At 36.2% G+C, this 10,821-nt stretch overlaps 1 protein-coding gene across 1 annotated transcript in view; it reads left to right on the top strand.

The window, feature by feature from the left end:
- Nucleotides 1-5,729: 5,729 nt before the first annotated feature.
- stumps (DBB domain-containing protein stumps) overlaps nucleotides 5,730-10,821 on the top strand; it is a 45,464-nt gene continuing 40,372 nt past the window's right edge. The window contains exon 1 of the mRNA XM_033336121.2: nucleotides 5,730-7,607. The gene's annotated coding sequence lies outside the window, so the exon portion shown is untranslated. The remainder of the gene's footprint in view (nucleotides 7,608-10,821) is intronic.

The following is a 10,821-nucleotide window of genomic DNA, read 5'->3' as shown; positions in this document are numbered from 1 at the left end:
TCGTTCGAATTTTTCAATCAATTTAATGTTGTATCAAATATTTTACACAATATGTGTAGAAATGAAAATGCCACAGTACGTGCACGTACAATTTTATCATCGCACGCACAATTGAAATGGAAGGCAAGAAAAGATTTTATATACAGGTTTTGCTCGAATTTTTCTAGCAATCCTATGTTGTATTATATATTTTGTGTAGAATGTATAAAAATGAAAGCGTCAAAGAATATTCACATATTTTACACATGCACGTTTCTTGGAATTTAGTGCAAATACACTGCTCAAAACAATCGGAGGATCGCTGATATGAACAGTCAGTGGTAAATTTCGAAACTGAAGGAATTAAATACATTGCATGATAAAGGTTTAGAACGTGTAACAGGAAATATATATTGAGACTATAATTGGGATGGATAGAACGCTATGCTATTCGCACGAGTGTTGACTCCTGACTGCCGGAATTAGCTGCTCCCCCTCATACTAATTCCTATACCCTAAGCAAGTATGGATAATTTTATTGTCAATCGATGATTCTTTTCTCCACCGGTGGCGCTCAATCAGTGTCCCTAATTGCTTTAATTTAGGACTTAGGACATCGCAATATAGTCGCCCTATAGGCGACTGAAACTGGGCGACAGAGATGTCTTCTTTATAATAATACAGTGTTTTAATTAATTCGATTACTACGTCAGAAATAGCGCAAATTTATCTCGTTAATTAAATCGTTATCATGGTTCTGTTCTAAAAAAAGACAAATAAATAAAAAATACTCTAACATCGCAATTATCGAAATTTGTCCACTTTTATTTCTTGATCAGATACTGGATATTTACCTTCACAAGAGTCAAATATTTTATCTCATAGCAATTGACCGTAGAATTGATTGAAAATTAACTAAATTAGCTTAAAAAGTAAAATCATACAGAACAATAATACGTAAATGCAGCTTAAAAAGTGATAAAATGTGAAATCAGAATTGATACAGCTTCTACCGTCCAAGGATGAATCAGTTCAAAAAATTTAACTCCTCTTACGCAAAGGGCTTTCTTTCCAAAATATCAACCTGAACATTTAGAAATCACTTAGAAATCATCATTATTCTCTCCAGGAAAAAGAATTTCAGCCAAGACAATAGAAGATTCTATCGTATAGGATATCTCATCAGAGAAAATATTTACCTTTATCCAGTTTAATTCATTGGTAGTACAAAACGTATACGTTCGCAGAACCAAAGAAGGCGACGTACGTTCGCGGATAATCCTCTCCAAGCTCGTACATCATTAGAAATTCAAATTCCCTTGGTTGGATGATGGTGTGAGAGTGGAAGAAGCAGAAGAAGAAGAGGAGAACACTAAAACGTGACTGAATGCGTGAGCTCATTATGCATTCGTCTTGCTTCCGTCGAAGACGCCGCTGATTATCGGTACCTTCGCTTACAGCTGTTAAGACCATTGTCTCAGGAAGAGGCTTTCAACGAGGAAAGCTCGAAAGAGCTTCCTTCGGCCTTCCTACGACCTCGACGAACGCTTTGTTTTTTCGTCTTCGTCCACTGAATTTCTCTCTGGTAACTTCCGTTCTTTGATTTCTAGGAAAATTAGGACGAACGCTAATAAGAAACGAATATTTCTGAATCGAAATGGAAGGCCAGAGAACAACGATGACAGGTTTTGTTTACGATGCTTGAATTTTGTTCCGTGGACCTTGTCGCGTAATACGATGCTTTGAAGATGGTGTAACGGCGATTCATATTAGAGGCAGGATGTGTGCAGGTCTTCGGTCCGTACCCTCAATTACCCCAGGGACCCACCATAAACCTAAATTTTTTAAGTTTATTATTTCTATTATCTGTTTATGGATGGTCCTTGAAACAGCCCTTAGGTTGTTATACGTCCTCACTAATTACGGGGAAAGCGGGTAGTTACTTAATGGGAAAAACCCAATACTGGACTAACGAAAAAGCTGATTTTTTTCATAAACAATATTACCTACTGGCCGCGTTGATAGGAGGCTTTCTCCTCCTATCTTCATTTATTAACATGATCCATAACCAATTGGCATCGTGGATCGTTACCCTCACTTTTCCTAACGGAAGGTGCGAACAGCGAATCCGCGTTGTTAATTAAAAAGCACCCATACTAAGCTTTCCTCCGTAATGAGACGAGAACACCTGAGGAGAAATAGACAAAACTATCGAACAGTGAACATCTCTCCGATCTGTGTAAACCTGTGCTGTGAAATAAAGACGATAGTTGTGTTACGACTCAGCTATTTTTTATTTTCATCAACCAACCCCTAAGTTTACGTGACAATGGCACGTGGATGGAGAAAGGTTCAGGGAATGTCCTAGATCTGTTTTCTATTCCCGTGCTTCAAAGCTGAATTATAAAAGATAGGTAGAAAAGGAAGGAAAAAGCGTAGGAACGTAAAATCTACATAGTAATAAAAATAAAGTAAAAGAAATAGAAAATATGTATGAAATTTCCAGAATATTCTTTGGAATGGAAAATATGAAGTATCCAGTGCGCTCTTTGAAATAAAAAGTACAAGATCGAAGACATGAAACTCTCAAACCAGATACTAAAATAAAAATTATTTTCCCAGAGCAAATTTTTCGAATAATTGAATAATTTCTATCGTTAATTTTTCAACGATTTACAACAATAAACAAGCATTCGTATAACAATCTGATATATAACTAGTGATACAATAGCGCATAAGAAAATGAAAAGACGAGTTTAGGAGGCAAAAAGTGCCGGAACCCCGGTGTCTAGTCAACGTGCGTAACACGTGTCAGCCAAATGCTTTTCTTCCTTCCATTCTGCTCTGGCAAATCGACGAGCTGAATGAAAAGCGGTCACATTTTTCAACGTTTGAACGTGTGGCACGAGACAGCACGAGCCACGGACAGACCAGATTGTTTCTTCGAATTTGAAAGAGCAACTCTACAGCCGTTTCTCATTCACGTGTTTCACTTGCTGAAGAAGAACACGATGTTAGGCGAAAGAATACAAACGCCTAATAAATCATAAATCATTGACACACCTTTAGATTATTGTATTTTTAATTTCTTCTCAGGACGATTATCTAATAACTTACTAGCATAACGATTTTCCTCTTACTTTGATAATTTCATTAATGTATGAATATAAAGTTTAGAAATTTTTATTTCGCGAGTTTCCATCACCATTGTTTCTTTAAATAAAGGATTATTTAATTGCGTTCTACTTATATTGTTCTTACTTTGTCAACGAATTAGTAGATTTTATTATGGAAAAAGTAATGTCTTGTCGTAAAGTTTGACAACTTACTTTCAGAGATTTCGTATATTTGTAAGATAAGCTTATTGAAATAATCTATAGTAGGTATGCTCTACGATATAAGTTTCCAAGTGGCACGTAACAAACCTAATCCGTAGTTCGACATCCCCACAGTATTGAGGTGTATGCCAAGTCCATAAATAATTCAAGCAACAGTTACCACAGCAAACAATATAATTCTCCGTTAAAACTCGAGCACCGTTCCCTTTCGCAATTAAACACATCTGCCTATCCTTTTCTCGCTCGCTCTCTATGAGCCTTCTTTTTTTTATTCTTTTTTTTTTCTATATACAACGTACTACTTTAACTTATACTGCCTTCGATTAAATGCATTTCTGTTAAATTTGTATTTCCATTAAACGAAAAATCATCAATTCTTGTTACATGTATGAGCTTCAATTACAGCAACTGATTCTCCCCCATTTGTATTAATAAATGGACTTCTATTGTCTATATAAAATTTATTCTAGAAGTTTGTGCTATTCTCCCACTAGCAATCATCCCGTATCTTCTACGTAACTGCGTTTTCTTGCCTTGTATAAAACGTAAGCAGAGATTATTTACAATAGAATTTTATTTATCTAAGAATCTTATTTATTGGAAATTTTAATTAGTGTGCAATTAAATGAACTTCTACTAATTAAATTGTGCGAACGAAAAATCATAGATAAGAGAAGAAACCAGCGAACGCCAGTTATACGAGCAATTTGCGCCCCATTTATATTCATTTAACATTTATTTCGAAATTTTATCTTATTCATCGATTAAGTATCACGCTGTATCTTCCGCACAGACAATTTTTGTAGCGTTGCACGAAACGTAGGCAAAATTACTTATACTTGCGAAGCGGCACAGCAGCCCGGCGATGATCAAACACGATAAACGGTTCTTCGTCCGTGCAATCTTGTTGCGTCGTGTGTTATTAAGAATCTGGATTATTTCGACGGATCGTTTCGCCGATTACGCGCAACACCGTGATACGGAGGGGAATACCGTGTGTAAAGGGGTCACAGTGCTCTACACCGAAAGGAAACGTGGCCATCCGCGGCAGAGCGGTGCGGCACCGAAGGAGGAAACACACGCTCCGCTCTGTTTCCGTACGCACATGCGTGACAGACACGCTAGCGTGCACGCGCGCGGCACTAACCTTACCCCATCTGAAATTCTTTGTGGCCGCTAGTGTACGCGCGCACGCTCATCGCGTACCCTTCCTCGAGATCGACCAGAACATCTTGGAGAAGAAGAAAACGCGTCAATTGAATTTTCCGATAAATAGAACTCGTAGACAAATGGAATTCTTGTAATCGTAAGTACACAGAATCATGAAAGTATTCGAACACTTACGATATAAAAGTTCAAAGACGGTAACAGGGTTAAATTGTAGTAACAGGGATGGATGTATGTTGCTTAAGTTGTGCTTTGTTTGAGCGTGAAGAGAGCGTAGATTTAAACGACCTTTTCTTGTGTTTTTATGTGCCTCACTCTGTTTTATAGTTTTTGGCAAGAGTAGAAAGGAATATCTTTGTGCTTCGTTTTGTTCTATGAAGAATGAGGTTCTAAGATCTCTCTTTTTCTTCTCTCTATCTCTCTCTCTATGTTTTGTAGTAACGGAAAAGTTCTTGACATTGCGTTTATCCCACGGGAAATTTACATTTCCACTGCTGTGGTTGAAATATTTTTAGAGTTTCTAAACGCTTGGATTGTGAAGTATCGAGGAAATGCCTCACATTTTGTGGATTCTATTGGTACAAAAACATAAATTGTGTTTCTAATAGCTGCGGACTATTGCTTACCGACAAAATTGTCAACCCCGACGTTTAAAATTGAACTTTACGAACTACGGAAATCCGATTTTAACTAAAGTTACTCGTGCTTCTATCACAGATACCTTCAACAAACGGAAGTATAATTACCTATAAAAACACATATTACCTAACGACAATGTGAATTATGAACGAACCATTTTCCTTTCAATCAACAAACTGATCCAAACTTCCTCAAGTTCTCCCAAATAGCCCCAAATCGTTCTTAGCCATCCATTCACCCTGAAAATCCTTTCTCCGCTATCAAAGGATCTCGAAATTTTCCATGAAGCTTCCACAACGTCATCCCAATCGTCCTCCAGCTCGAAACCGATTCACGCGGGCAATTATATTTAGTCGAGGCGCGTATACCTCACGCCTTTCGAGGAATATACCCTCAGTTTCCCTTTTACACTCTTCGTGCACACATGTACGTACACAGTCCGAAACATAAACGTGCGCTCGTCGATTTCGCTTCTTCGACCGTACTCCTTGTTTATCTCGAAATAACGCTGCTTTGGTCGCACATGGGCGTTTCTTCTAGCCACTGCCAGATGCGTGGGTGGTGGCAGTGAAGAGAAGAGAAGGAGAGCACAAATGACGGTCACATGGCATCGTCGCGGACTCCTCTTCTGCTCTGACTTGTCAGTATTCCGTGAAGTGTTGTGCCGTGACTGCGTGCGGCCTTCTTTCGTCCGCAACCCCACGCACCACCAGTCCAGAATAATACCAGAAGCCTCAATTTTCTTCTTTCTTTCAAATTTCTTCTTTGCCTCGAGCATAGAGAAAGAAGTTTCACGTTTCGCACCCTATGCTCAAAGAAGAAGTATTACGAAAAGAAGAGACTTAAATTCAACGAATCGATTTTCATAAATCAAAGGGGAATCAAATCACTGACGGTGATGCAGGGTTGACTCGTGCGAAGATACAATTTCAAAGTATTTCTTCCAACATATTCCGTTCGAAGAAGAGGTTCGTTATTTGAAGAGGAGATTTTGTGCATAATCACGTAGAAATTGATGAATTTGTAGATAAAATTGTAATTGCTATATGTTGGTAAAAGATGCTATATGATCGTTAAGACTGGAGGTAGAGTTCTGAAGACACTTTAAGCAGTGTTCGTTTCAAGAAGCCATGTTGAAGGAAGAAGTTGCTTGTTTGAGGAAGAGACTCTTGAAATAGATGGTTCGAAGCGTGGAGATGTCAACACAAGAGAAACTTCAAACCCGGATAAAATTGGCATTTCCCTGATAATATTACTTGAACTTGAACGAAGATAAGATTCCGGAATATCTCGAGGAGCGTTTCTTCGGAGGTTTCTGGCCCAGAGAAAAAGAAGAGAGACTTCGAGTGACTGGGAACAAATTTTCAATGGTAACCGAACGGAATTTCCAACGAAAGATTCAATAGAGGTTAAACGTTGATTCGAAGGTTCTTTATGGTTTGTTTTCTTCGATCGTTCACTGGTCGTACTCGAGACAAAAGCTCGATGATAGTTTTAACGCCAATCAGATCGAAAATCTCATTTTAAAATTCTACGAGCGACATCGAAGACAAGTATTCCGGTTCGATTTGGTGTAGGTATAGTTTGAATAGAAGTTTGAAGGACGATTCGTCTAAAGATAGAAGTTCGAAGGTCTTCACGAGGAATTTGGGAGCCGTTTTGGGAAGTTAAACGAGAGAAGAATTAGAAAATAGGCGAAAAGGCTTGAGAAACGATCGGTTACGAAAGGAGACAAAATTTGTAAGGAGAGAAAAATAGAAAATTCTACGTCAAACATCTACAGTTATCACACATAAATACATAAATACATCCATGGTACAACACACAGAAAAGAATAATTTTGGAATTTAATTATGTATCGTTCCAGAAACGAATGAAAAATTACCGAAGATGATAAAAAACGAGAAATGTAACGCAAGAATTGAAGAGGATACAAAGTAGATGGAAAATATAAAATAAGAAACGTCGAAAGGAATATTCTAATTGATCTCGGCCACTTTTGGAGAAGTGTATCGAAGTGGAACGCGAACAAAAAGCCGGCAGAAGCATCGTTTAACGTTTTCTAAACGCGCGCCGCTGAAGTGTACTTTGATGCACAGCTTCGAGAACACAGAATAAAAAGGGTTATCGAAGCGTTCGAAGGGTCTCGTTACGAACGAATAATGCCACCTTTCATGCACTGCTTTCGTCCATTTGCACACGCAAAAAATCGTATGGCTACGAGTGCCTTTTCTTCGAACAGTTAATTAATTACATCCACTTTTCAGATCCGGACTATTCGCTTCGAAATAAAATATTACAATCACTCGAGGTTATTAAAATATTAACCGAATCTTAGAAAATATTCTTAAAAAGGAACAAAAGACTTTAAAAATATTTGTATTTGAAGAAACCATCGTCAAATGATAAAAGAAGAAAATAAGGCACAAAGAAGAATGGACTTTTTAAGAAGCAATTTCGATCAGTTATTTAGGGAAAATTAAGGTAAGATGATTATGGTTGTTATACTTTTATTACAAATTTTCACATTTTGTCTTAATTGTTTATGAAACATCTCGACTCATCGATACGTTATTGCTCTGACGTTACACGAAGGCTGGTTTATTTTCCCTCGAAAACAGATTCTATCGAGTCTAATCACAGTTTCCCTCCATCGAGGAAGATTATTGTTCGCGTACGCGGAGCACGTGGACGATCAGCTGATCGAACGTCCTCGCGTCGCTTTCCACGAAACCAAAACTTTCTTCCTTAAACATGGCTCGACTCTTCAGTCTACTTCTATTATAAAACAATATGAATCGTTTTCTCTACTATTCACAAATAATATTTTAAAAAGTATAATCTCATAACATCTTTTTTAACACGTTTATCTTCGTCGCAAAATAAAATCGATTTCTTTATTTACAATGTTTCCACGATCATATGCAGAAATTATATAGAACATTCGTAGAATCTTCTTTTCTTGAATTTATATGTGTATCGACTCACTTATTGAAATATTTAAACGAACCCAAAGCGAAAAATAACTTATGGTCGAACGTGCTCCAGCAACGAATACTTTTAAGGCATCCACGTCGAGAAATCTGTACGAATATTCCATTAGGAATTAGGCAGGCGGCTCGCAGTGTATATTAATAGATCGAACCTGACAGCCGAACTTAACCAGACGCTCGAACGTTACACGCGAATTCGTTTCGTTGGTAACTACCAATCCGACCTCGATGTAAGTTGTATTTCTGTACCTTTATATAATTCTTTCTTCGTTTACCTTTCCCTTGTGTTTCGATTTTTTATATTTCGAGTGGAAAGGAAATGGAAAATTATACTACCGGAGATTTGATACACGTTAGGGTTTCGAAAGAAATTACCACTTCGTTATGTAAATAAGTACCTTATTCGTAGTATTATCATCTTATAATATTGAAACCGTAATTAATTATACTTAAAAATGAAAATTATAGTTATTATATTATTTTTCAATAAATGAAGTGTATATATGCGAAAAAAATTCATTAGGCAAAGAATTTCATTAGAGATTTAGTAATTCTGATTAGGATAGGTAGATAGAATATCTAAAAAAGTTAGTTACAAAAATAGTTTGTAATCTTTTTTTATCTAGGTAGATGACGTTCATCGGTATTTTAATTGGCCATCTGTTTTTGGACTATGAACTGTAAAATAGATTTGTATAGTCGTTGTACGTCAATGTTTCATAAGATAATTTGAAAGATAATACAAACGTGTAAGCTGTATCGATCAGGCCTCTTTCTCGAGACGTATCGATTTTTCTTATCCCTCTTATTTTAAAGATGCTCATTCTACAAAATTGATAACTATCTTTCAGTATTATTATAAAATTATCTAGATGCACTAAGTTTCGTAAACTAATTTTGTCAAATTAATACCGAGTCATATTACTACTCAGTTTTAAAATTTTATAGTACAATTATTCTTTGTTACCTTTTCTCGCTAACACCATGCATCATTTTATTAAATTGTAACGTATTAATTACGTTGAATTTCTGGTCTCGTGTGCTACTGCTAATAAATTCGGGTATCGTTCTAAGAGAAAGTACACGAGATCCAAAAAAAGAAACCAAAACGTGCTTGCACCGAATTCGATCGTGAGACCTTGAACCATGAGAAACGACGTAGAGTGGATGATCCGAGGATGGAACGTGCATGTGTAGTGCGTGCGTTGGTCCAAGATGGGAGTCATAAACGCGGTGTATTGTGTAATCAGCAAACGACGTGCGTGAAAATGCGTGTCACGTACGAAACACTTGACTTTCAGTCCATCGCGGAAGTTGGAATAAGAATTTTTGTCGAACGATGCAACGATTTTTCTAACATCGTTTAACTTCGTTTTTAAATATGGCCATCGAAATACGATTGTTGGAAATTAGAATAAGGAAGTTTAAAAGAAGATCCTTAAAGTTTAAGGGAAGATAAAATACCAATCTAAACTTTAACAATTTCAGACATTCGGGTAATTTATATTTAAGAAATGCGTTTTCCTTCCTTGGAGAGAGAGATCTTTCAAATATAAAAGAGAATGAATATGGAAATATAAAATAGAAAAATGCTATGCTATTCTATGCAAGGCTATAAAGAGTTAGATACTACCAGGTGGAGGGGAAAAGCGAAGGAGGGTAGGATAAATGATCAGGTGGTGGATTGGTTAAAGGGCATAGAAAAAAGAGGAATAGAGTGCAAATTTCAAACCAAAGTGTAATAGTTTAGCAAAAGATTAAGATTAAATGCCACTTAGCGTGTAGATATGTATTGTATATATGGATAGGTATAGGATAGGGAACGTGTGCAATGAATGCATGTGGCGAAATCTGAATCAGATATTTTAGACTTGTGTAAAACCGAGCCCATTTCTTGTCTGCTAGAACCGAAAATAAAGATAATATATGTGTACTAAATAGGAAACTATTTAATACAAAACTTAAAACTTGAAGCACGATCTAAAAATTTATGAAATTCCAAATTTGTTAATCGCATTTTCATACAATTTATATACAGGGTAAGTCAATAAGAAGTACTGTCTAGAATAACTCGTGATCTATTGGTTTTGTCGAAAAACGTTTTAAATGGATTACACTGCATTTCAAGGAATTCATCGGATGGATGGAATTTTATTTTCAAGATAATTTTGAGTGTTTTAAATGATACCGTATATTCTTTGTACCATTAGTCGATCCATCTGGACGTTCTTTATAAAAAAGTATTAACTTATTTATACCGAAAATCCGTTGGTTTTTACAGATATTTTAACTTCAATTTAACAAATGTAACATACATTAAATTTAACCAATTAAGGTAAAAATATCTGCCATACTAACGGTTTTCCGATATAGGTAGGTTAATACTCTTTTGTAAAGAATGTTTAGCTGGATCGACTAATGTTATAGAAAATATACGACATCGTTTAAAAAAGCTCAAGATCATCCTCAGAAAATATAAAATATAATTCTCTCTCTCTTTCCCTCTCTCTCTCTCTGTGTATTTACGAAGCACATATTGTTAATAATAACAAATATATAACGAGAACAATTTATCGAAATTAAATATAAGAATAATCACCTTGTGAAATGGTCGTCCTTTCGTTTTTTATTTTCATTCTTAATGGAACTAAAAAAACTTCTTCATAAAGAGCTTCCAATTCTATATCCAATTCTGAATCATAAGA

Source organism: Bombus vancouverensis, chromosome 10 (genome assembly GCF_051014615.1).
Source record: "Bombus vancouverensis nearcticus chromosome 10, iyBomVanc1_principal, whole genome shotgun sequence".
Lineage (NCBI taxonomy): Eukaryota > Metazoa > Arthropoda > Insecta > Hymenoptera > Apidae > Bombus > Bombus vancouverensis.
This window is presented reverse-complemented; position numbering and strand designations above follow the sequence as displayed.